Source organism: Copadichromis virginalis, linkage group LG23 (genome assembly GCF_057382275.1).
Source record: "Copadichromis virginalis isolate Kocher_CV1m ecotype Utaka linkage group LG23, C_Virginalis_male_GT1.1, whole genome shotgun sequence".
NCBI lineage: Eukaryota > Metazoa > Chordata > Actinopteri > Cichliformes > Cichlidae > Copadichromis > Copadichromis virginalis.
The window spans coordinates 25,633,553-25,659,902 of record NC_140639.1 but is presented as its reverse complement, the minus strand read 5'-3'; the positions used below and the strand labels follow the sequence as shown (position 1 = coordinate 25,659,902).

At 43.3% G+C, this 26,350-nt stretch overlaps 1 protein-coding gene across 4 annotated transcripts in view; it reads left to right on the top strand.

The window, feature by feature from the left end:
• The window catches only part of ptprnb (protein tyrosine phosphatase receptor type Nb), a 62,746-nt gene that overhangs the window by 2,541 nt on the left and 33,855 nt on the right, over positions 1–26,350 (top strand). The window lies entirely within an intron of this gene.

The window sequence follows — 26,350 nt, the reverse complement described above, 5'->3', positions numbered from 1 at the left end:
AGATCCTATTTTTCTTTACTGCTTTCTGTTTAGCCAGAGTTTTACTGACTGAGCTTAAGGCAGGGATTATATTCAGTTTGTGGACATGGAAACAAACCTGTGTGGACATCACGAGTAAGTAGTCATTGTAGTAGGAGCAGCGATATGTGGCCTCAAAATTAAATAACATTTCAAGAAAATGTGTGATAATTACATATTTTCCATCCTTCTTTTCTAATGAGCTAATGAAGCAGATAAGATAAGATGAGATGAGATAGCCTTTATTAGTCCCAGAGTTCAGAAATTCACATTGTTACAGCAGCAGAGGGGACAAGGCAGGAATAAATAAATAAATAGATGATACACTTCCTAATTTGAAATATAAATCTATTGAAACAAGGCGCCAGCAGCATTATACCCACAGGCACAGCCTAATTAAATATAAGTGCAAAAGTAGCCCAGGTAGCATTTTTCCTGGAAAGTTTCAGTAAAAGTATAAAATAACTATTAAATTAAATATTGATGAAGTTTGTCGTGGATACCAGGGTTAGTATAGGTAAGTAAAACTGTTTGGTTGAGTAACATGTTCATGACACAGCAGTGTCTATCTGGGAATTAGCAAAAAAACCTAATGTTAGGTGGCGTGGTGCTAATGTGGTGAAAAACAGTGGAATAGCATTGGTATGTCACCGTGTTTGGACAGGAGCGTCTTCTATCAGTTACGGGAGGGTAACATCAACCGAGTGTTTATTTATTATGTGCAATCCCTCCTAAAAAGCCGCAACACTGCCTTCAAGTCAGGGGACAGGGCAGACCTGAGTAGAGGCATCAGGAAAGCTAAGGCTGCCTATAGGAGGAGGATTGAAGATCACTTTGCTGACAACGACCCCAGAAAAATGTGGCAGGGGATCAATCACATTACCAACTACAGAAGCAATAACCAGGCAACATCTAGGACTGATGCCTCACTGGCTGAGGATCTAAACCGTTTCTTCGCCCGCTTTGAGACGACCAAGCCCTCAGCTGCCACACCACTTCCACCCGCCCCCAGCACTGGCACACTAACACTTAGGGAGCACCAAGTGAGGTGTGTTCTAAGGTCAGTGAATCCCAGGAAGGCGGCAGGTCCTGATGGAATACATGGAAAGGTTCTCAGAGCATGTGCTGACGAACTGACCGGAGTCTTCACTAAAATCTTCAACCTTTCCTTGTCATCAAACACCGTCCCGCCCTGCCTCAAAACCTCCACCATCATCCCCATCGCCAAGAAGACAGCTGTGGCCAGCCCAAATGACTACAGGCCTGTTGCACTTACGCCTGTAGTGATGAAGTGCTTTGAGAGACTGGTCTGTCAGCACATCAGGGCCGGTCTGCCTCCCACTCTGGACCCCCACCAATTTGCCTACAGGACAAATCGTTCCACCGAGGACGCTATCACCATAGCGCTCCACACTGCGCTGAGTCACCTGGAGCACCGAGGAAGCTATGTGAGAATGCTCTTTCTGGACTTCAGCTCAGCATTCAATCATATCATCCCGGAGATCCTGGTCCAGAAACTGTCTCACCTGGGACTCTCCACCCCCATCTGCCTCTGGATCAAGGACTTCCTGACAAATAGACCACAGTCTGTCAGACTCGGCCCCCACCGGTCCAGCACCATCACACTCAGCACCGGGTCTCCACAAGGATGTGTTTTGAGTCCCCTCCTGTTTACGCTCTACACATCCGACTGCTCCCTACCCATCTCTCAAACACCATCATAAAGTTCGCGGATGACACCACAGTGGTTGGACTCATCTCAAGGGGGGATGAGTCGGACTACAGAGATGAGGTCAACAGACTGACTGAGTGGTGTTCAGTTAACAACCTCCAACTGAACACCACGAAAACTAAAGAACTTATCTTGGACTTCAGGAAGGGCAGAGCAGACCCGGCCCCACTTTACATTCACGGGAGCTGTGTAGAGAGGGTACACTCCATGAGGTTTCTGGGCGTGCAGATATCTGATGACCTCTCCTGGACTGCAAATACTACAGCGGTGGTTAAAAAGGCCCAGCAGCGTCTCCACTTTCTGAGAGTGCTCAGGAGGAACAACCTGGAGGAGAGGCTGCTGGTGACATTTTACAGAGCCACCATAGAGAGCATCCTAACGTACGGCATAACAACATGGTATGCAGGGTGCTCAGCTGCAGACAGGAAAGTACTGCAGAGGGTCATCAACACAGCCCAGAAGATCACTGGCTGCTCTCTGCCCAGCCTGGAGGTCACTGCAAACTCTCGGTACCTCAGCAGAGCTGGCAATATCATCAAGGACCACTCTCACCCCAGCAACCAACTGTTTGAACTATTACCGTCAGGCCGACGGTACAGGTCACATAAAACCAGGACAAACAGATTCAGGGATAGCTTCTTTCCCAGAGCTATCACCGTAGTAAATAAGCACAAAAACAATTGAACCTATTCCATACTGTCACTGTCATTATATTATGCTGCTATTCATACTGTCATTATATTAATGCTGCTATCCTGTATATATTGTACATACTATTGTTTGAGTACTTACGATTGTTTTTTTGTACTTTTTATATTTTACATTTATATTTATTATTGAAACTTGCACCAAGGGAGTGGCACTCCAATTTCGTTGTACTCTGTACAATGACAATAAAGGCTATTCTATTATAGTTTGCGTGGTAATATTTTATATTTGTGAGTGTGAGACAGCACCCATTATCTGCTGCTAATGGTATGTGCCATATTCATTAGTGATGGACGGGTGGAGGTTGACAGGTAGATTAGGGCTTCATCTGTGGTAATGCAGGCGTGGGTGTTGTTTTTAGATTTACTGGTCAATCTGCGCTCCTACCATAACCAATGGTCACGAGCTCTGAGTGGTGACTATGGATACAAATGATTGTGGCTGAAATGAGCTCCCTCCATAGGCTCACCGGGTTTTCCCTTATGTAGCAGGGTGAAGAGCTCAGGCTGCTCCTTTGCTACTTGTGTCAGAATCAGTCAGTGTAGGTGGTTCTGGGATTTATTTATAATGCCTCTTGGGAGCCTCCTTTTGGAGGTTTTCCAGGCACAGCTCAGACCTCGATGAGGAGATTATATATCTCACCTTGTCTGAGAATACCCCAAGACCCCTTAGGAGGAAGTGGAAGGTGTTGCTGAAAACAAAAATGCCTGGAATAGCAGCTTAGCCTGCTGCCACCACGATCCAACTTTGAATAGGTCGGGATGGATGATGCAAAGTTCCAATCTTGCTTCCTGTGCTTCTCATTTAAGAACCACTCAAAAACCTGCCAATTAAGCTGCTTTACCCTGTGTGCAGTCACTGCAAATCGCCTTGCAACCCGCCTCCACTCCAGTGCCTGCTTTTCGTGTTGTCTCTGACTTAATCATTGTCATATCTGTCGTCACTGATGTCGACAACTGGGAAACTCAATAGGACCAGAGAAATGATGGACACCCCTAAAAGATAGACAGATGTCCATAAATTGGCTCCAAACAAAAACAAGTCCTTGAAATGTGCTCTTGTAGGAGCATTTTGGGGTTCCTGAGCTCAGGCCTCTTTGTGTCTGATCACAAACGAATAACAACCGAAAGCTTCATTCAAACATTTTCAAAACTAGTGCTAGAGTATGTGGGTCAGGTAGACGCTGAACCGTAAATAAAATCTGTACATAAAGCAGCTTTAAAAGCAGCTCATTCTGACAGTTATGACTCATAACCAACCCCTCCGTCAGCTCCGTCTGCTTGCTGTAATTACAACAGCTCGCCGTTTGTTTGATGCACTAAACACGACGCAGTGTTTGAGCACCGCGGGCAGAGAGCAGCACAGAATGTTAAACCTTTCTCATCTCACCGTCCGCAGGCTTATTTATCTTCTCATAATCCAGGAAAAGGACATCATGCAGTTTGACTCATGACACATACCCCTGCAGAGATCCTAAATGCTGTGTGATGTTCCTGAAGGGATCTGTTGAGTTGATGGATTTATGTTGTGGTTTTATAGATTTTTCTAAAAAGTTTGTAGACAACGATGAGCGGTGCTGTGCATGGATGCAATGAGCTATGATTTAAATGTAAATTTCGTTGTTAGTGACTCTTTCTTCAGTTAGAAAAGAAAACGTAATGTGTATGTTATAGCATGCGTGTATTAACTGGCACCTTCTCAACTCAAGGGATTAACCAATGTTGTGTCTACACATAACAGACCATTTAAATTGTATCTTTAGACTCTTTGTTAATAGCAGCCTGTCAAAAAAAAAGTAATTTGTTCCCATTTCCTAGTTTGACATAAGATGGTATTTTTGCACCGACAATGTGATTCCCAAAGAGCTATTAGCTGAAAACCTGGCATATATCAGCATGGTGAGCAATGTGTCCTTAGAAAACATAACTGTTCACTGAAGCATCATCAGAAATGGTCTCAGTGGAAGGGCGACTGTCAGGAAGCTTTCTTATGGAAAGGAAACAGGAAGAAAAGGCTGAGGTATGAAAATTACACAAGAACTGGACTGAAAATCAGTGGAAACAAGTCTGATGGGGTGATGAATCCAAGTTTGAGATTTGACATTTTGATCCATCGTCTGGAAAGCATCTGATTGTCAACAGCTTCATCTTTCAGCCTGACAATGATCCCAAACACACTGCCAGTGCAGTAAAATCATCCCTGGATAGAAAAACACACAGTGGAACTCAATCAGTCATGGATTGGCCTCCCCAGAGCCTGGACTTCAACATTATTACAAAGGTACTCTGTATGAAAATAAACATGATGATAGATTTTTCACTCTACTTCCATTTTGTTAGTAATTTAAAAAAGTAAACAATGGCAGTTATTTTAGCTCTGTAGCTTCGTAACTGTAACAAAAAAGGGTATTCTTGTAATGAAAAAGTACCGGATAATCATAAATATACTCCTGCATGTCACATGTGGTAAAGGTTTTAATTATTTACACCTAATTATAAAGCTTCGGTGTCCCCCCAGAACAGCTGTAGGAGGAAGCTTGGGAGTGGCATCTCTGTTTACACAGTTAGCCCCATGATCCAGATCTGAATAAGCAGCAGAGGATGGATGGATGGATGGTATTAAATGTACTTCTATCCGATTGTTCAGTCTGACGTCACTAGCCGTGTCTGGGTCTAAACTCCGCTGCAGGTCCATATATCAAACGATCACTGTGGCATTACTGAGAGTTGAAAAACTGTCTAAAGTCTTTCATCTTTAATAAAATGATCAGCATTCTGCTCTACCAGATGTAACAATTGAGTTTAACATCCAGGCATCCATGAAAACGGAATTTATGACATTTAACGGAGTTAGAAGTTAGCAGGAAGTTAGCTCGCTAGCTTCTATCTAAATACAATATAGCATGTCCTGACTGCGGGGTTTTGGAAACAAACTAAAACGTACATCTCTGCTATCACTTCCAGCATAAATGAAGACAGAAAACTAAACAGCAGTGACGTTTGTAGGGTTACTGAAGTTGGGCTAGCTGGTATATAATGATGTGCTACGTGACCGCTAGCGACACAGCTATGTTAGCATAATATAAACAAGCTAACTGTTTTTCCACTCGATAAAAGTTAACGTGAGTGTTCTCGGTGGTCAGAAACAAATGTAATCGCATGGCAGGATGCTGTAAAAGGACCAAACTTTAGCCAGGAGAACAACTGAGATAATCCATCCACAATACGAGGTTAGTCATTCATATACTGCTGCATGGGCTGGGCTGTAGTTACATCCTAAGGTTTTAAAAACTGAGCTTAAATAAATAAATGATTAATGGTAATAAAAGCCGAGGGAGGTCAACAGGGATCACTGACTGTTTTAGGAGCTTTTCGAGATCAAATAGAAGAAAATACATAACATTAAACATGTTAACAACACAAAAGCCATATTAAACGCAGACTACTTTAGACCCGGAAGTAGGATTCGTCGCGTCATCACTGAACAACCGGATATGCATTTGACAGACAAGAGGTTCAAATAGTTAGAAGAAAACTGTGCATTGCACAAACAAGAGAAGAAATAAAATAGCAAAGACACTGAATGTTTTCAGAGACACTGCTGGAATTATAGTTTGCAGACTTAAAGTCAGAGTTACTGTGGCTGCACCACCCAAATTAGGCAGAGAGAGGAAGTTATCACTGGCAGATCACTACAAAACTACAAGAAATACTACAAAAAAACTTTCAATTGGACTCTGTGGCAGCAGGTTTCAGTTCATACAGTAAGGTGCTCACTACATGCTGAAGATCTCTATGTCTTCCTGTTAAAAGGTAGTTTTTTTCTTCCCAGTCTCGTCAAGTGCTTGCTCATAGAAGGTCATCTGATTGTTGGGGTTTTCACTCTAATATTATAGGGTCTTTAACTTACAATATAAAGTGTGTTGAGGTGACTGCTGTTGTGATTTGGTGCTACATGAATAAAACTGAATAGAAGTGAACTATCTGGATAAGCCAGTGAAGTGTTGCAATAGCTTTGTGTGTCTCTGCAGTATATTGGAAAGAGGAAGAATGAAGAGCTTTCCCTCTGCAGTGAAGCATGGTGCTGGCTCAGTGCCACTTTGCTCCTGTCATGTAGCACCCAACATGAGCTTCTGGAAGAAAACATCACACCATCAGAGCTCAAGCTTGAGTGTCGATTTACCCCAAGCTTACCTCGAAATCCATCAAGACCTGGTTGCAGATGAAGCCCTGGAATATTGTGTCTACTGTGGAGGCATGACTTACATCTTGCATAGAAAGTCTCTGGTTTGGATTTGAAGAAGGATGTGACAGAACTGGAAGCCTTTTCCAATGAGGAATGGTCTGAAATTCCTAGGGAACACTGCCAATAGATGTTCTGGCAACCCAGCATGTTTGGAGCAGGTTGAAGCTCAGCAAAGGATTAATAACACTTGTCAATTCGGTTGAAGCAGTTTTGTGGCTGCAGTATTCAGTAAAAGTATCATGTTCAATTTGGGAAAAAACACCCTTTTAATATTGGTTTAATAAAGACATTTAAACCACTCTTAGGTAATTGGATTCATACAAACAGCTCAATTATTGTAATTTATACCAATAAAGCTAATATGCAGTAGGGGTTGAATAATTTTTCTTCCAACTATATGAGCCAGATTTTGTTTCACACACCCTGCTTGTAAGAAGGAGGCATTTTTCTGCTTGTTTTCACTGGATTTTATTCAAACTGTCAGTAAATCTTTCCTTTAAAATGCGGCGCCGCGAGCTCCAGTCAGAGTGATCAGTGCAAGCCGGTGTAAAAGTTCACAGGTCGACGGAGCCAAGAAGGGTCTCAACCTGGCTTCCACTGCTGCCGGTAAGCAGCAGCCCTCAGGTTTGCTCTGCTTCATCCAGGCTGACTCATTCCACCTTAAATATCCCACCCCATCAGCCTGCAGAGCAGAGGACGAGTTCACACTCACACCGCAGCGGCCACAAATGCCAGAAGCTCCATTATGAAAACGACACTGAATTCATCCAGTCTGACAGCCGGCTAATGGACGATAAAAGCAAAGTATGGACACTCTGATGATGACGATGGTGATGAGAGGCTGGAGTTCAGTAGATCCACAGCCTTTCATATGAAGCCACATTTTTGTGTTGATTTTTCTAATTACTGCTGCTTTGAAATTAGTATTATTACTGCGATGCCCTCGGTGACAAAGTGGCTAGGACAGAATTCATTTGCCATTTGTCACTTGTGTATATTGTTATTCTGTGTTCTGTTATTTTACAGTCAGCCATAATGCTTTAATTTAGACAGTGCTGGTGTAACTTCTCTTAACACACAATATCCCGGGTTTTGTTTGTGGTAGCAGTAGTTACATTCTTTACATCCATGCATGTGTTTTAAAGCAAACACTACTAACCATCAGATCATCTGAATTTTCTTTTGTTTACAGGCACATGTCTAGTAAATTATGTTTCTTTATGTTGCTTTGGTTATACTTACCATGGTGTCCATGTTGTGCATTCAGGTCCTGTATGTGAGACGGGTGTATGGGAAGGGCCGCCCACTACTTCCTGTTTATATAGGGTCATGAGGTCAATGATTGGATCACTGGGTGTAACCAAATGGAGGGTTTTTCATTTTGTATAGTATTGTTTGTTTTCTTTAAAGTAGCCTTTTGAGTTATATTGTATGCAGTGTTTTACTTTACAAACCATTTAGTTGAGTAAATGAGTTTGTCAGTTTCATGCATGACTTTATTCCTGTTCTTTGTTTAGAATTGTATTATTTGGTTTGACCTATTTTGTTCAATGGTAGGGGCTAACGAGGTCAGGTGTGGGCAAAGTCTTGTATAAAGCCAGTGGGATTTTTGCATGCCTGATTGATTGTTTTATGGTAAAAGGGAGATGCTAGCAATAAAGTATGCTTAAAAAGAACTTCAATTGTCTGCTAATGCTATTTACTTATCACCTTCCTTGCTGCTTAAGTTATGCTACATCACAAATGGTGGCAGCAGTGGCTCCAGGCCAATAGGTTATAGCAATGCAGAAATCAGCCAAGTCAAGGAAACCTCAAGGGCCAACAGATTTTCCCCCAGAGGAGGCCCAAGATGATGGCAACCTGCCAGAAGCTACGGGTGAGCACAGCACGGAAGCACAAAGTCTCTCAGAGCTCTCAACTTTATTAAAAGGCCTGATGCAACAGCAGGCTGACCGTGAGGCAAAATGGGAGCAGGACAGACAACGCCAGGATGAACGGTGGCATAGAATGCAACACCAGTTCAGCCAACTGCAGCAGGAGGTCCAGTCGGAGCGCCGGGAGCATCAGATGCTGTGGGAAGGTGCAGTAGCTGATTCCGGAGTGCCTCTGAGTTCCTCAGTGCGGCAAAAGGTGCAGCAACCTGTTCAACAGCGAGGAAACCCCCCTGAATCTTCCGCAGCACCACATTCATCCAATCTGGGCAGAGTAAGCGGTTGGAAAGGCCCGAAGATGCAGCCCTATGGTGAGGATGAAGATATTGAACATTATTTAACCACTTTTGAGAGGATTGCAACAGGATGTCAGTGGCCACAAGAAGAATGGGCACTGCATCTGGCTCCACTTCTTAGTGGTAAAGCACGTGCGGCATATGTTGCTATGGACACTGAAGAAACAATGGACTATGATAAGGTAAAAACCGCCGTTCTTGAAAAATTTGAAATAAGTGCTGAGACTTACCGAACCAGATTTCGCAACATGACGGTGAAGGACGATGAGACACCCAAAGAGCTGCGAACCCGCCTTAAAGACCTATATGAAAAGTGGATGCTTCCAAAGGAGAAGACAAAGGACCAAATAGGAGATGTCATAGTGATGGAACAGTTTCTCAGAGTTCTTAACCCAGAGCTGAGGACCTGGGTGAAAGAGCGCAACCCCACCACTTCAAAAGAAGCTGCAGAGATGGCAGAGGCTTTTCTTGCAGCCCGACGCCCACAAAAAGGGTACATGGTAGGAAAACCCAGTTCAGCCAATGTTTTTGTGGGTAGGTCAGGGGGTGGGAATGGGTACAAAGCTAAAAGCCCTAAACAAAGTTCCCCAATCACTAGCAGTAGCCGCGCTAGAGAAGTAAAGCAGAGAGGCCCGTTGGTGTGTCATGCCTGTGGTCAAGCAGGTCACTTTAAGGCAGATTGCCCAGGTCAGCAAGTCAGTAAGACTTACATGTGTCTTTCACCACAGTGTTTTGACTTGCTAGAGGAAGAAACAGAGTCTCTAGTACCCTCCAGTGATCAGGAGCACACCATCTGTGTTTTCATTGAGGGAAAACCGTGTGTTGCCCTCTTGGATTCAGGCAGTAGCCGCACACTTGTCAGGCAAGATTGCCTCCCTAGCGACACCACATTTTGTGGTAAAGTTAAAGTCTGGTGTGTTCATGGTGATAATGTTGATTATCCTATTGCCAATGTTTGCCTTCAAGTTAATGAAAAGGAGTACGTACTTACAGTTGGAGTAATGGATAAACTTCCCTACCAGATTGTGTTGGGCCGGGACATGCCAATTCTTGGGGAGTTATTAGCAAAGACAGAGAAGGACAGAGAAGAGAAGAATCTGCATGTTGCATGTGAAGGTCTGCTAGTAGTCACTAGGTCTGGTAATAAAGCTTCTCAGTCAGAGCCAGGTTTGAGTGAGTTGCCCTATGCAGACAGTGAAATTCCAGATATTGACAGACCAAGTAGGCCGCATATAAAGAAAAGTAAAATGCAGAGAAGACAGGAAAAAGTGAGGGGGACTGAAATTGCTGAGTCACTTCCTGAACCAGAGATCGATGAGCTCCTGGTTGTCCCGAGCAATATTGTCCAACTCCAAAGGGAGGACCCCTCTTTAGCACCTCTGTTTGCTAAGAGCACCCAAGAATCAGCACAGATTACAGACAGAGTACGGGAAGTATTCATTGTTAAGAATGAACGACTATATCGTCGTAGCAAAGTTGGTGACCAGTTGGTTGTTCCCAAAAGCTTAAGGCCTGTAGTCTTGCAGTTGGCTCATTCAGTTCCTTGGGCAGGCCACTTAGGACATCTTAAAACCTTTTCCAGAATGGTAACTCGTTTTTTTTGGCCACAGCAATTTTCAGACACTGCCCAGTTTTGCAAATCATGTCCACAGTGTCAGTTGACAGCCCCAAGTAGGAAAGGAGACAGAGCCCCACTCATTCCTATGCCTGTAATAGACGTCCCCTTTTCTCGTGTTGCCATGGATATTGTCGGCCCATTGGAGAGAAGTGGTTCAGGGCATAGGTACATTCTAGTGATTTGTGACTATGCAACAAGGTATCCTGAAGCTTTCCCATTGAGAAGGGTCAAAGCCCGCCAAATAGCTAATTGTCTGATACAGATGTTTTCAAGGGTGGGTATTCCCAAAGAAATCTTGACAGACCAAGGCTCAAACTTCACTTCCAACCTGTTGAAAGAAGTCTACAAACTTCTGGGAATTACCGGAATCAAAACGAGCCCTTATCATCCACAAACTGATGGACTTGTTGAGAGGTTTAATAAAACCCTGAAATCAATGCTGAGGAGGTTCGTAAGAGAATCGGGAAAAGACTGGGACCAATGGCTTCCATTTTTGCTTTTCGCCTATAGAGAGGTACCACAAGCATCAACTGGATTTTCTCCGTTTCAGCTCTTGTACGGCCATAATGTCAGAGGTCCACTGGATGTACTTCGGGAAGCTTGGGAGGAAGCTAGCCCTGAAAAACAGTGCTCTTCCCTCTCTTATGTGTTGAAAATGAGGGACAAGCTTGAACAGTTTCAGGAACTGGCTCATTGTCACCTAGTAAGTGCCCAGCGACGTCAAAAACAGAACTATGATAAGACAGCTCGCAGGAGGACCTTTAAAGAAGGACAAAAAGTGTTGCTCCTTTTGCCAACCACTGAAAGCAGTCTCTTAGCCAAATGGCAGGGGCCATTTGTGATAAACAGGAAAGCAGGTCCTGTCACTTATGAGCTCAACATGCCGAATCGTCGGAAAAAGCAACAGGTGTTTCATGTCAACATGTTGAGGGAGTGGATTGAGAAGCCAGAGCAATCACTTCAGTTGTGGGCTCGTGTTGTACTGCAGGAAGAAGAGCCTCAAGAGCAATTCTTTCCCACCAGTACTGAAGAAAAGCTATTTCTGGATTTGAGCCATCTATCACCAGAACAGCAGGAGGAGCTCGCGGCCATAATGCCACAGGAGCTTTTCAGCACAAAGCCAGGCTACACCCATCTTATTCAGCATGACATACACCTGCGTTGTTCGAATCAACCACCCATCAGGGATACCACCTCCAGAGTTCCAGCAAAGCTAATGCCAGCATTGAAACAGGAGGTGGAAGAAATGCTTGCAACAGGGATTATAGAGCCATCTAGAGGTGAGTGGTGTAGCCCTGTGGTACTCGTCCCCAAGAAAAATGATGCAAGACAGAGATTTTGTGTTGACTTCTCAAAACTTAATGCTGTCTCTGCTTTTGATGCATATCCTATGCCAAGAGTGGATGAATTGATTGAGCGCTTGGGTAATGCCAAGTACCTCACAACACTCGACCTTTGTAAAGGTTATTGGCAAGTCCCCCTAACAGAGTCCTCAAGGGATTTAACTACATTCAGGGTTCCCAGCGGACTTTATCGTTTCAGAACTATGCCTTTCGGACTACATGGAGCTCCAGCCACGTTCCAGAGGCTGGTGGACTTGGTTCTGAAAGGAGCTGATGGCTATGCAGCAGCGTATATTGACGACATTGTGGTGTTCAGCGAGACATGGGAGGACCATGTGAAACATCTGGCTGATGTCCTGCAACGCATCAGAACAGCTGGACTAGTCATCAACCCTGGGAAATGCCACATTGCACAGACCGAGGTGGAGTACCTGGGATACGTCATTGGGGGTGGGGTCATCCGCCCTCAGGTGAGTAAGGTCGAGAACCTTGCCTCTTGTCCTCCTCCGACTACAAAGAAAAAGTTGAGATCCTTCCTGGGTTTAGCTGGCTGGTATCGTCGTTTCATCCCTAATTTCTCTACCAGATCAGCTATTCTTAGTGATTTAACTCGTAAATCATGCCCCAACAAAATTAAATGGACTCCAGAGTGTGAGGCTGCATTCATGGATTTGAAAAACTGTTTGTGTAATGAGCCTGTGTTGCAGTGTCCAGACTTTACGTGCCCGTTTATTGTACAGACTGATGCTTCAGGAGTTGGGCTGGGAGCTGTGTTGCTGCAAGGTGATGGAGAGGACCAAAGACCTGTGCAGTACATAAGCCGTAAGCTCTTCCCCAGAGAAATGAAGTATTCCACAATTGAAAAAGAAGCTTTGGCAATAAAATGGGCTTTGGACACTGAGATACTATCTACTGGGAGGTGAATTTGTGCTTGAAACCGATCATCGAGCTTTACAGTGGATGAGCAGAATGAGAGACACCAACGCAAGGATCACGAGGTGGTATCTTTCATTGCAGCCATATTGTTTTAAGATTCGATATAGGGCAGGGAAAAAGAATGTTGTGGCAGACTTTCTTTCCCGTTCCTATGAAGAGTAACGGACTTAAGGGGGGGGGGGAAGAAATGTGACAAAGTGGCTAGGACAGAATTCATTTGCCATTTGTCACTTGCGTATATTGTTATTCTGTGTTCTGTTATTTTACAGTCAGCCATAATGCTTTAATTTAGACAGTGCTGGTGTAACTTCTCTTAACACACAATATCCCGGGTTTTGTTTGTGGTAGCAGTAGTTACATTCTTTACATCCATGCATGTGTTTTAAAGCAAACACTACTAACCATCAGATCATCTGAATTTTCTTTTGTTTACAGGCACATGTCTAGTAAATTATGTTTCTTTATGTTGCTTTGGTTATACTTACCATGGTGTCCATGTTGTGCATTCAGGTCCTGTATGTGAGACGGGTGTATGGGAAGGGCCGCCCACTACTTCCTGTTTATATAGGGTCATGAGGTCAATGATTGGATCACTGGGTGTAACCAAATGGAGGGTTTTTCATTTTGTATAGTATTGTTTGTTTTCTTTAAAGTAGCCTTTTGAGTTATATTGTATGCAGTGTTTTACTTTACAAACCATTTAGTTGAGTAAATGAGTTTGTCAGTTTCATGCATGACTTTATTCCTGTTCTTTGTTTAGAATTGTATTATTTGGTTTGACCTATTTTGTTCAATGGTAGGGGCTAACGAGGTCAGGTGTGGGCAAAGTCTTGTATAAAGCCAGTGGGATTTTTGCATGCCTGATTGATTGTTTTATGGTAAAAGGGAGATGCTAGCAATAAAGTATGCTTAAAAAGAACTTCAATTGTCTGCTAATGCTATTTACTTATCACCTTCCTTGCTGCTTAAGTTATGCTACATCACACCCTCCATGATGAGCCATGTTCTCACCTTACACCTCCAGGAATGGTTAAATTTATAGTATGCTTATAGTATTTAGAGCATAATTTAGTAAGTCTTTAAGCTGAAGCTGAGATTTAAGTCCAATTTAAGTGAGTAAAATTTTAAGATAAATTCTGAATGGCTGTGTGAAGGCAGGCAGGAAAGGTGGACCCAAGAGCAGGACTCACGGAGGCACAGGTGAACTCAAAACCCTCGGCTTTATTTGGGATTGCAGACTGAACAAAGAACTAACTAGCCTGGAATGCAAATAAACTAGCAGGCAGGCAAACAGACCACACAGGGTGGTATGAGGATGAACAGACATTAACGACGCGACCGAAAACAAAGGAAACACAGGGCTTATATACACACACGGCAGTAATCAAGGGAATGGAAAACAGGAGGGAGACACAGCTGGGAGAGATTAGGGCTAACGAGACAGGGGAGCAAAGCCGGACACACTAACATAAGACACAATCCTTCAAAATAAAACAGGAAACAATAAACCACTAAACAAAGACGCAGACTGAGAGGCAGAATATAACACATGGCTCTCAAACAATACATGGGACCACAATTCCTTAAACACGGATAAACAGAAACATGAAACTCTAATCATCATCATCATCATCATCATCAATACAAGCGCTACAAGAGAATAAGAAAACAATCCATAATGAAAAAACACACCAAAACATAACTCAAAATTCTGGGTCAAACTGACCCAGAACGCTGACAGTACCCCCCCCCCCCCCCCCAAGGGCTGGCTCCAGACAGGACAACAACAAAAAGAAGAAATGTCACCAAACAAGGACGGACAGAGTCCAAAAACAAACTAAAACCCCCGATGGTCAAGAAAAACTAAACCCAACAAACAGTTCAGGGGGCCGACCCGTAGGCCGACAGCGCAGGAGGCCAAAACAGTTCAGTTCCGGAGGCCGACCGTGCGAAAGGCTGCGGCGGCAACGGGCAAGCAAACAGTTCTGGGGGCCGACCGTGCGGACGGCAACGGCGGCGACGGGCAAACAGTTCAGGGGGCTGACCATGCGGACGGCAACGATGCAGACGAAGCCAATCCGGAGGTCTCCCGCGACGGTGATGACGTCCGGCTGGTGGCCCAGAAAGTGGCCAGCAATGCTGAGGTACTGGACGTACCTTGGTCGGCGGTGCAACAACTGCAGGGCCAGGTGAAGCTGAAGAAGCTGCTGCTGCAGGCGAAGCGGATGATGAGGCTGCTGCAGCTGCGGGTGACGCTGCAGCTGCGGGTGACGCTGCAGCTGCAGGCGAGGGTGAAGCTGGACCAGGCGAGGCAGATGAAGCTGCTGGTGGCTGGACGGGCTCCTTGGGCCCTCCAGCAGGTGCAGTCACAGGACCAGTAGGCACAGGGGCCCCTGGAACACACAGGGCAGAACCAGTAGGCGCACGGCTTCTGGCGCACCTGCTGACCTCTAGGCTCAGAAAGTGAACAGAGAGAGTCTTTCTCACTCACCACCGGCGGCTCAGAGGCTCTGGAATCCGGCTGAGGGGTGAAATGCTGGCGGCGTGTACGCCGCTTTCTCTTGGAGGCAGGAGCGGAGAGTGTAGAGGAGACCGGTAACAGCGGAGTGGTTGGGGCCAGCTCCTCATTCCCCGACCACATTGCTGCCAGCAAAGACGCAGGTGAGCGATAGTAGGAGCAGACCGGAGTCAGTAGATCATTCTGTGGCAGCGGCAAGGGATTGACATCCTGCTGTGGCGACCGCTGTGGCGTTGCAGACAGCTCCGCGTTCTGCTGCTGCGTCGCAGGGAGCTTACGCTGCTTCACAGTGAGCTCCGTCCGCTGTTGCTGTTGCTGCTGCTGCTGAGGCCTTGGCATGGAGTACTGTGAGCGAGCAAAGGCTGCTAGCTCCTGAGCTTGAAGAACCTCCCAGGCTTCGTGCAACTCGTTCATTACACCCATAAATCCTTTAAGTTGGCAAAGATGGGGATTTCCCTGGAGGATTGCTCCGATAGCATTTAATCCGATCGCCATTGCCTTAGTATCCTTCGTGTGGGAAATCCACTTTTTTAAGCCCATGATGCGGGTGAGATCGCTCTCCCGGGATGAGCCCGCTGGGTCCAGGTTATGGTCGCGTCGTTCTGTCATGGCTGTGTGAAGGCAGGCAGGAAAGGTGGACTCAAGAGCAGGACTCACAGAGGAACTGGTGAACTCAAAACCCTCAGCTTTATTGTGGGATTGCAGACTGAACAAAGAACTAACTAGCCTGGAATGCAAATAAACTAGCAAGCAGGCAAACAGACCACACAGGGTGATATGAGGATGAACAGCCGTTAACGACGCGACAGAAAACAAAGGAAACACAGGGCTTATATACACACGGCAGTAATCATCCATCCATCTTCATCCGCTTTATCCGAGGCCGGGTCACGGGGGCAGCAGCCTAAGCAAAGAGGCCCAGACCTCCCTCTCCCCAGCCACCTCCTCCAGCTTATCCGGGGGAATACCAGCCGAGAGATATAATCTCTCCAACGTGTCCTGGGTCTGCCCCGGGGCCTCCTCCCGGTGGGACATGCCTGGAACACCTCACCCAGGAGGCGCCCAGGGGGCATCCTTGTCAGATGCCCGAACCACCTCAGCTGGCTCCTTTCGATGTGGAGCAGCAGCTGCTCTACTCCGAGCCCCTCCCGGATGGCAGAACTTCTCACCCTATCTCTAAGGGAGAGGCCAGCCACCCTTCGGAGGAAGCTCATTTCTGCCGCTTGTATCTGCGATCTCATTCTTTCAGTCACTACCCACAGCTCGTGGCCATAGGTGAGGGTAGGGACGTAGATCGACCGGTGAATTGAGAGCTTCGCTTTTACACTCAGCTCCCTCTTCACCACGACGGACCGGTGCAGCGTCTGCATTACTGCAGCTGCAGCCCCAATCTGTCTGTCGATCTCCGGCTCCCTTCTCCCATCACTCGCGAACAAGACCCCGAGATACTTGAACTCCTCCACTTGGGGCAGGATCAAGGGAATGGAAAACAGGAGGGAGACACAGCTGGGAGAGATTAGGGCTAACGAGACAGGGGAGCAAAGCTGGACACACTAACATAAGACACAATCCTTCAAAATAAAACAGGAAACAATAAACCACTAAACAAAGACGCAGACTGAGAGGCAGAATATAACACATGGCTCTCAAACAATACATGGGACCACAATTCCTTAAACACGGATAAACAGAAACATGAAACTCTAATCATCATCATCATCATCACCACCATCACCAATACAAGCGCTACAAGAGAATAAGAAAACAATCCATAATGAAAAAACACACCAAAACATAACAACTCAAAATACTGGGTCAAACTGACCCAGAACCGTGACACTGAATAGATTAAAGGAGAGAAGCGCCTGGGAAACTACGAAACGTACAAACCTGTTTCCAAAACAGTTGGGCTGCCGTGTAAATGTAAAAAAAAAAACCCAAAATGCAGTGACTGAAAATCTCTTGAACCCATATTTTATTAACAATAGAACACAGAAAACTTTTAAAATGTATAATTTTAAGAAGAAAATTAGGACTTTTTAAAAAATTAAATGGCATCAATATATCTCATAAAGTTGGGACAGGGAAACAGCTGCTGGACTTTTGGGAGAGGAATGTTGTCCCATTCTTGTTTAATTGAGGATTCTAGCTGCTCAACAGTCCTAGGTCTCACTTTTTTTTTTATTTCATGATGCTCCAAACATTCTCAGTTTATGCTGGACTGCAGGCAGGTCAATTCTACAGGGTGGGCCATTTATATGGATACACTATATAATAAAATGGGAATGGTTGGTGATATTAAAGTCCTGTTTGTGGCACATTAGTATATGTGAGGGGGCAAACTCCTCAAGATGGGTGGTGACCATGGTGGCCATTTAGAAGTCGGCCATCTTGGATACAACTTTTGTTTTTTCAATAGGAAGAGGGCCATGTGACACATCGAACTTATTGGTAATGTCACAAGAAAAACAATGGTGTGCTTGGTTTCAACGTAACTTTATTCTTTCATGAGTTATTTACAAGTTTCTCTTTGTTCACAGCCATTGACATGTCGAAGAGGTTAACACATGAGGAGCGGATCAAAATTGTGTTGATATCTGGTGAACGCAGTAACTGGGTCATTGCAGCAGATTTCAATGCAAGATACCCTACGAGACCACCCATCTCCCATGCTACAGTTAGCAAACTGCTTGCTAAGAAACTGGTTCAGTGTTGGATTTGCCAAAATGCGGACGCAAGAAAACTGTCACTAATGAAGAAACATCAGTGGCTGTCCTAGCTTCATTCAACAAGAGTCCACAGCGTAGCACTCGTCGCATGTCACTGGAGCGTGGCATTAGTCGAACATCCCTTCGGCAGATATTAGCCATTCACAAATGGCAACCTTACAAACTCCAGCTGCTGCAGCATCTCAACGAGGATGACCCAGATCGGCGCACAGAATCTGCAGAATGGGCAAAACAAAAATTGGAACAGGACCCTCAGTTCACGCAGAAGATTTTGTTCAGTGATGAGGCAAACTTTTATGTGAATGGTGAAGTTAACAAACAAAACCACCGCTATTGGTCTGACACTAACCCACATTGGATGGATCCCTCCAAGACTGTTGGAACAACAAAAGTGATGGTTTGGTGTGGTATATGGGGTACAACGATAGTGGGTCCATTCTTCATCAATGGAAACCTCAAGGCCACTGGATATTTGAAATTGCTACACGATGATGTGTTTCCCTCTTTATGCACTGAAGCTGGCACGTTCCCTGAGTTTTTCCAGCAAGATGGAGCACCACCACATTATGGGTGCCAGGTCCGAGCATTCCTAGATGAACAGTTTCCTGGAAAGGGGATTGGTCATCGTGGGCCAGTTGAATGGCCCCCAAGGTCTCCCGATCTGACCCCCTTAGACTTTTATCTTTGGGGTCATCTGAAGGCATTTGTCTATGGTGTGAAGATACGAGATGTGCAGCACCTGAAACTACGGATACTGGATGCCTGTGCTGGCATTTCTCCTGCGGTGTTGCTATCAGTGTGTGAAGAGTGAAAGAAGAAGGTTGCATTGACAATCCAACACAATGGCCAGCACATTGAACACATTTTATAAGTGGTCAGAAACTTGTAAATAACTCATGAAAGAATAAAGTTACGTTGAAACCAAGCACACCATTGTTTTTCTTGTGACATTACCAATAAGTTTGATGTGTCACATGGCCCTCTTCCTATTGAAAAAACAAAAGTTGTATCCAAGATGGCCGACTTCTAAATGGCCACCATGGTCACCACCCATCTTGAGGAGTTTGCCCCCTCACATATACTAATGTGCCACAAACAGAACTTTAATATCACCAACCATTCCCATTTTATTACGGTGTATCCATATAAATGGCCCACCCTGTAGAAGGTTGCTAAGTATTGTCTTGGTGAGATATGTAAGGCCTTCTCTAAAAAAGACATTGACTGGACGGGAACATATGTTTATACCTTTCAGCATTGATGGTGCCTTTCCAGATGTGCAAGCTGCTCCAAAATTTCCTGTTCCAAGATTTTTGTTTTTGTTTTGTTTGTTTTGGGTTTTTTGCAGATTGGTGAACCTCTGCCTATCTTTACTTCTGAGAAACTCTGCCTCTCTAAGATGCTCTTTTTATACCCAATCATGTTACTGACAACTTTCCAGTTAATATTCTTGGGCAAGATACTAACCCCAAGTTGCTCTCCGATGCATCCATTGGTGTGTGAATGTTGGATAAGAAGCATTTGCGCATAGAAAAAAGTGCTTGTATGAATGGGCTAATGAGGCAAGTGAGTGCTTTGAGTGCTCAGTGGAGTAAAAAGGCACTATATAAGAACCAGTTTATAGAAAATCATCTGTTAGAGTTAATCTTCCTCACAGTTCTCCTGATTATAATCACCTTTATAAACTTTAGGTGTAGTTCAGTGTCAGTCAGTCAGAAATGAAGAAATAGGCCTCAGAGCTCAGAGGGGTAAATTCTTTGTCAGATCTCTTGTTCACAGGTGTGAATGCTTTGTTTTATTTTGCTTGAATCAATAAAGATCATTTTATGTCCAACAGAGATTAATGTCACCTTTCTAACATTTTGGGCCTTTTTTCTCAAACGAAGATGAGACATTGAGAAAAAACATTCATCCGGCAGTTAATCAGCATTGAATGGTTTGCTGAGATGCCCATCTACAGTGCAGTTTTCTGCCATCATACCGTGACACTGTGATACTGTTTTCCCCAACCATCATTATTTGAACTGGGTTGTTTTGATGTTGTTTTCTATGGTTGTTTGTTTTCTTGAGTTGCTTCCAGATGTGAGAGCAAATGATTTCTTGTGGAATAGATCAAAACTCACATGAATGCATTTCATCCTCACCCACCAGGGAAACCACAGATAGCAGTGTGGTTTCTAGTGTCTTCTTTGGAAATTAGCTGATCAGAAAGGAGCTTTGGTTCTGATGGCTGCGCTCCTGTACAGATGCCAAGATGGAGCCGGAGCTGTATGTGGCCTCGGAGGAGAGATACTATGTGATGTACAGTAGAAAGCCAGACGGCGACTTTACACAGCATGTACTCTGTTTAATTAATGTGAGCTGAGGGGAGAAGTTTGCCAGAGAAACGAGGAGTTTCCCTGGAGAAACGTGCTACTGTGAGTGTGACAGGCTTTTCTGCTGAAACTGAATCATGCAGGAGAGCGTATGGCAGAGTCTGTTTCTATGACTCCGTGGGTTAAAACGCTTTCCAGGGGCACAGCTTCTAAATCAGTTCAGCTGCAGAAAATCTCCTTAAAATCTATGAGTGCTTTCTGTCTGTAAATGAGACACGGAGCTTCTTTTTCTTAAATCTGTAAAAAAAGCAGCTTTTGCAGGCCTTAGCTGAGTTACAGCTGGGGCAGGGATCAAAATTTTTAAAAATGCTTTATAACCAGCATATTTGGGTGATGTGAGAGGAAAATTGGAAAGCCTCCACGTTTCCTGGGTTCTAGCTAATCCATAAAATCTCACCTGTCAGGCAGGTTCGGGTGCACCCCTTTGAACACCTCTTTGTGCGTGTCTTCCTTTTTTTTCTTTTACTGTATTTACTTCCTTCACGTCAGCTTTCAAGATCATTTAGAGATATTTCTTATCACTGTTGTGCTGATGATATTCTGTTTTATATCACTTTTTAAACCTCAGTGAGTTAATCAAGTTTTAATTGTACTGAATTGTTTGAATTTTATAAAATCTTGGATGTCAGTTTAACAAGAATAAAATAGAGATCTTTATTGCAAGCCTGGTCCACCCAAGTCCTTAGAAGTCTGAGTTCACCCTCCTTTTATTTTAACCCATCCACCAGGGATACATTTTGACATCCTATTATATCCAAATCTGAGATGGAGATTGTTTTTCATGCTCGTCCTTGACCACTGGAACTCACCAAACCTCCTCGGAGTGTCTCTAGCTTTGGTTCCTCATCAGATCAAATGTTCCCGTGTCACATCTCTGCTGATCTCACTGCGCTGGCTCCCCATCAAGTTTAGAATTAAACTCAAATTTCTGGTGTTATGTGCCTGGCAAAATATATATTAGTAAACTTTTGCAACGATATGTCACCAGCATCTTCTGATCAGCGGTTATTTGCCATTCCCAGATCTTACCTAAAAGCTGAAGAAGGTGACAGAGCCTTTGTATTTTGTGGCCCCCACTCTCTCAAACCCTCTGCCCTCCAGTCTACGATCTGTGAGCTCTGTGAACTCAAAAAGCAGCTGAAGTCCCATCTTTTTAAAATAGTGTTTGGGTAAAATTTCATTCCACATTTATTTATTTTTTTGTTGTTGTTAATTTTATTTTGATCCAAAACACCTTGGGATATCTTAAAGGGTGCTATTAAATAAATTTACTTACTTACTTCCTGCTTTTTGGGCATCATTTATAGAATTCCAGTAACCTACTAATCCAGGTCTTGTATTTCCTCAGTTTGTCATGGAATAAAGAGGGAACAAGCCTTACTTGGCCATGAAGCTTTTTACAAGTTGCTATGTCACTAGTTGCTATGCTTGCCATCAAAGATTGTTCATCCACCTGTTTTCCAAATAAGTGTCCTGCAGTTTTTCCACACTTGCCTCTAGTTTAGCCTTCTGTTATATCACCTTATTCATCTGTCTGTTTTGTGCAGTGCTTTCAATTTGATTTGCATTTGTAATTAAACTTGGCTCCACCCTTCTGATTCCAGGCAGGAGATGCTGCTGAACGGGCCATGGGTGGGGCTCAACTCTCACTGCTTAACCTACAAGGAGTACACGTTTTTTAGCCATATGAAACAGCAGTAGTACAAATAAAAAAGGAGATGAAAAACAAAAGAATCGATCGATCTTTTTTTCCCTCTTTGGTTTATTGTGCCACTGATGAAGTCCACAGAGATGATGCGTCAGTGAAAGGGAGAGAGCGATGGCTGAGCCACAGAGCGAGCTAGAAAGTGATCGAGATGAAACAGAGTGATAGGTTTGTAGCTTGAACCTATTCGCTGGAACGTTAAGACAATATAATTACACTGCTAAGCAAGACACAAGTAGGCAAACTTCTTCATGTTACTCGTGCACGGGAGAGAACCGGACAACCGCTTGACTCCAGTTGGTCTCGTCCGTTCTCCCATACACTGTCCTTTTATTGAGGTTACATGAATATGCATAAGTTCATTAACATATGACGTCTACATACAAACAAAGAGTACCTTGCCTGTGTGTGTGTGTGTGTGTGTGTGTGTGTGTGTGTGTGTGTGTGTGTGTGTGTGTGTGGACTGCTGATCAAAGGGTCAAACATCCTTGGTCAGGAAGAGGGTAGCCTCCCCCTCACCCTAGATGGTTCATCCTAGATAACACGGTGAGGAAGTCCTGCAGTTCATCTAAACAAAGAGCACTTAGACTAGAACAGACGCAACTACGTTAATCCTACCATAAAATAATAAGACACGGTATGACCTCTCATGCTCCCAAAGTGCTGTCTAATACACACAAAGTTTGCAGACTATCAAGGATCAAAACCTCTACCAATCTACAACTAATTACAAAACTCTAAGCATATATAAGTAAATATTTCTAAGCATAAATGACAATCAACAATACAAACTCTAACACAGAGAACTAAGAAATTTCTGCTTCTAATAAAAAAGAAACAGATTGGCCGTAAGCGAGCAGAATAAAATAGATGGAGGCGAGATATTACCTAGTGCCTGTTTCTATAAACAGAAACACAAGTAAGACATTTTTCTAAAGTCACCTGTGTAAAAACAGCGATCACTGTATCAGAAGAGTCAGCTGAATACTATTCATTGCAGGAAAAACACAAATAGTGCTGTGGCTCTACCCATCAGGATTTGTGCTGTCTGTAGTGTTAGCTGTCTTTTGTTTATTGCCTGTTTTACTATAAATAGCTATTTTCTTGCTTGTTTTCTATTAGGTTTACCTCTGGGGCTGCCCACCATCACCTGAGAGGAATTACTTTCATTTTGTCTCATTTCCCTCCTGTTTTTCAGTCTATGCTGTATAGACCATCATGCCTTCCTTTTTACTCTTATCAAGATAATTGTTGAAGCTCCTCTTGTTTATTTGGATTTATCATTTTTATCTTATTTATTCCAGTATTTCTATTTATGCTTTCCTTTTGGCCTTTAATTTCAGCCCAATAAAAGGCTTGTTTTTTGTTCAAGTTTGTCTTCATGTCGGCCTTCTCCACACATAACGTTTTAGGCACACATGACATAACATAATTTCATGGATATTTCACCTCACTTTAGTTTTATTTAAACAGTACCAGCTCACAGCAAGAGTCATCTCAAAATGCTCTGTACTTTGGAGTAAAGAACCTACAATAACACAGACAAAACCCCAACAATCAGACGATCCCATACGAGCAACGAATAAGACCATACGAATGAATAAGACCATATGAATATGGTCTTATTCATTATGAATATTATTCAATATTCATTATTATTCAATATTCAATATTGAATTCAATATTCAGTCAATATTATTCAATATTATACTTATTCAATATGAATAAGACCATACGAGAAACAGTTGACGACAGTGGGGAGAAAGAACTCTTATATACTGTACTCCCATGTATGTTTGCACATGTTTCAATAAAATGCAGTACCTATTTCCTGTTTTCCTAACAAATAAATGAGGGGTGGCTCAAGACTTTTCCAGAGCACAGTAAGACACAAGAAAATCTACTGTAAAAACACGTTTTAAGATTGTATGTAGTATTGACTAAGGCAATGGTGATTATGATTTTTGCCGTAACCAAGAAGTTTTAGTGCTGTGTTTCTTCCTACCGCAGCTTTAAGTGGATGGAGGCTTTTGCAGTGTTGAGTGTCTCTAACCTTCACTGTAATTATTAACCTGCTGGCTACTTAGCATCTAGAGCGTTACCAGCAATTCGCCAGCAAAGTCAATCCAGACTTTGTAGTACTACAAATTTTCAGTTCGGTAGGAGTATTTTATGGTTAACTCATTGTCTGTGTATTCAGCTAATGATAATAGAGCATGTCTTTTTTTAAAAAGAATAGTATTACCTGTGTATTTGAAACAAAACCTCAACAAGCAAAAATAATGTTGTGAAATAAGCATCAACAAATCATTTGTAAAAAAAAAAATAAAAAGGATTTTCTGATGCATGAAAGCTAAAAAACATCCCCTCTTTTAAAAAGTTTGACTTACTTTGAAAGTTCATTTATTTATCTTTTTAGTACTTCCATATCAATGATGGCAATCAGCCACCCATTCTGGATGATTAATTCATAGTTTAATTTATTCTCTTGTTCTGGTTTCTCCTCTGTGTGGATTTCTTATTCTTCTCTCATTTTAAGCTGATTTGATTTTTGATTTTTGTTGTTGTTGTTATTGTTGTTGTTTTTTACTAAATTTAATTTCCTCACATGAAACTAAACAAACTGGTCAGGGTGGAGATTTTTGACAGTGCATCCATCACTCTGCTCATTACAGACTTAATTACACTGAAATTCCTTCTTATTAGCCAGCAACGTCGCATTTCAGAGGCGCTGATTGAGTGACTGAAATCTTCATGAAACAGTCGAAAGGAGGTTATGGATGGATGAATGGATGGATGGGTGTGTGGGTGGTGGAGAAAGGACAAAGCAGAGATTAGTCATCAGTGTGGAGTTTGGTCAGAGGGGTGGCGAACAGATGGATGGACGGATGGAGATCTCTCCGCTCTATGTTTAGCCCTGTGTCAGATTTCTGCTTTAATGGAGATTCCCTCTGTGATATCTGCTGCAGAGGTGGCTTGTTTGTGTCGTCATGTAGTCAATACTCAGGCAGACTTTGTATAGATTAAAGGTGAAGCAGAAGAAAAGCCTTGGGATTTAAGAAAATAGCAAAATAACACTGACATTTACCTAAAGGGTCCTTTTGCACAGTTTCATTGTCGCTTTCCTGCTGTGTGATACTGACATCCTCCTTATAGATGGTATTTTTTTTTGTTTCCTCCGGCATTGGCCTCAAGTCGTAGCAAAAACAGAAATACCACAGTGGGCAGTCGTCTTCTCTGCTAGATGCAAAAACACTCCCACCAGGAAACACCAGAAGCTTGAAACACAAAAAAAGAAAATAAGTAGTTCAACAACACCAGAAAAGATTGATGTTATTTGATGCTGTTATCTGTAGAAATATATATGGCGTGGGCTCACAAAGTGGCTTGCAGATGTGCATTTGTATGTGCAGCTTTGGTTGTTTGCCATTTATTGGAACGATGCATTAAAGCAGCAGTAGCCGGTGTGACTGGGCTCGCAAAAATTTCTTATTGGTTTCAAAACTTATTTGCTATTTTTTTATATTAATCACAGTTTACAATATAAACACTGTAAAAAATTAACCTCAAAACTTGCAACTGAGACTTTTATCTCAGCAGTAAAATGTTTGATGAAGCCATAGATCAAGGGAGAAGTTTGCCCATTTTCTTACAGGCTTTTTCTTTAATCACACCACATGAGTCGCCCCCTGCTGGACATTAGGAAGAATGTAGCTTTAAGGCTGTGGCTTAAGCCATTTGTATTTACAACTCAATGCAGTCTACTGATGCTGACAAAATATGAGTTAAAAATGAAGGTTAAATGTTTAATTTGTGAGCACTGAACAAAAAAACAAAAAGCCTATATGAAAGAAGCAATTGCAGAAGCTTTGCCGCTAATCTACCCGACCTCTAATGACAATTAGGTCACAAACTTTTTGGGCTGATGGAAAATAACTCTGCTATTCTTATCTGAACCGACCCACGTGCCATACCCTGTTCTAAGGCTTTGTGTTTATCAGAGCTGCTGCAAACGTCTGTGGGATTTTGAATGCCGTTTCTGACATTGGAAGTTTCATTTTGTCACTCGAGAGCTGAGAAAGCTATTAAAGTCTGAATTTTTATTTGTCCTGACAGCTCAGACGGTGGAAGCTAAGTTGGTGGGCACGCAGGCAGTACGCTGCATGACAATGTGCATTTTCTCAAGTTATAAATGG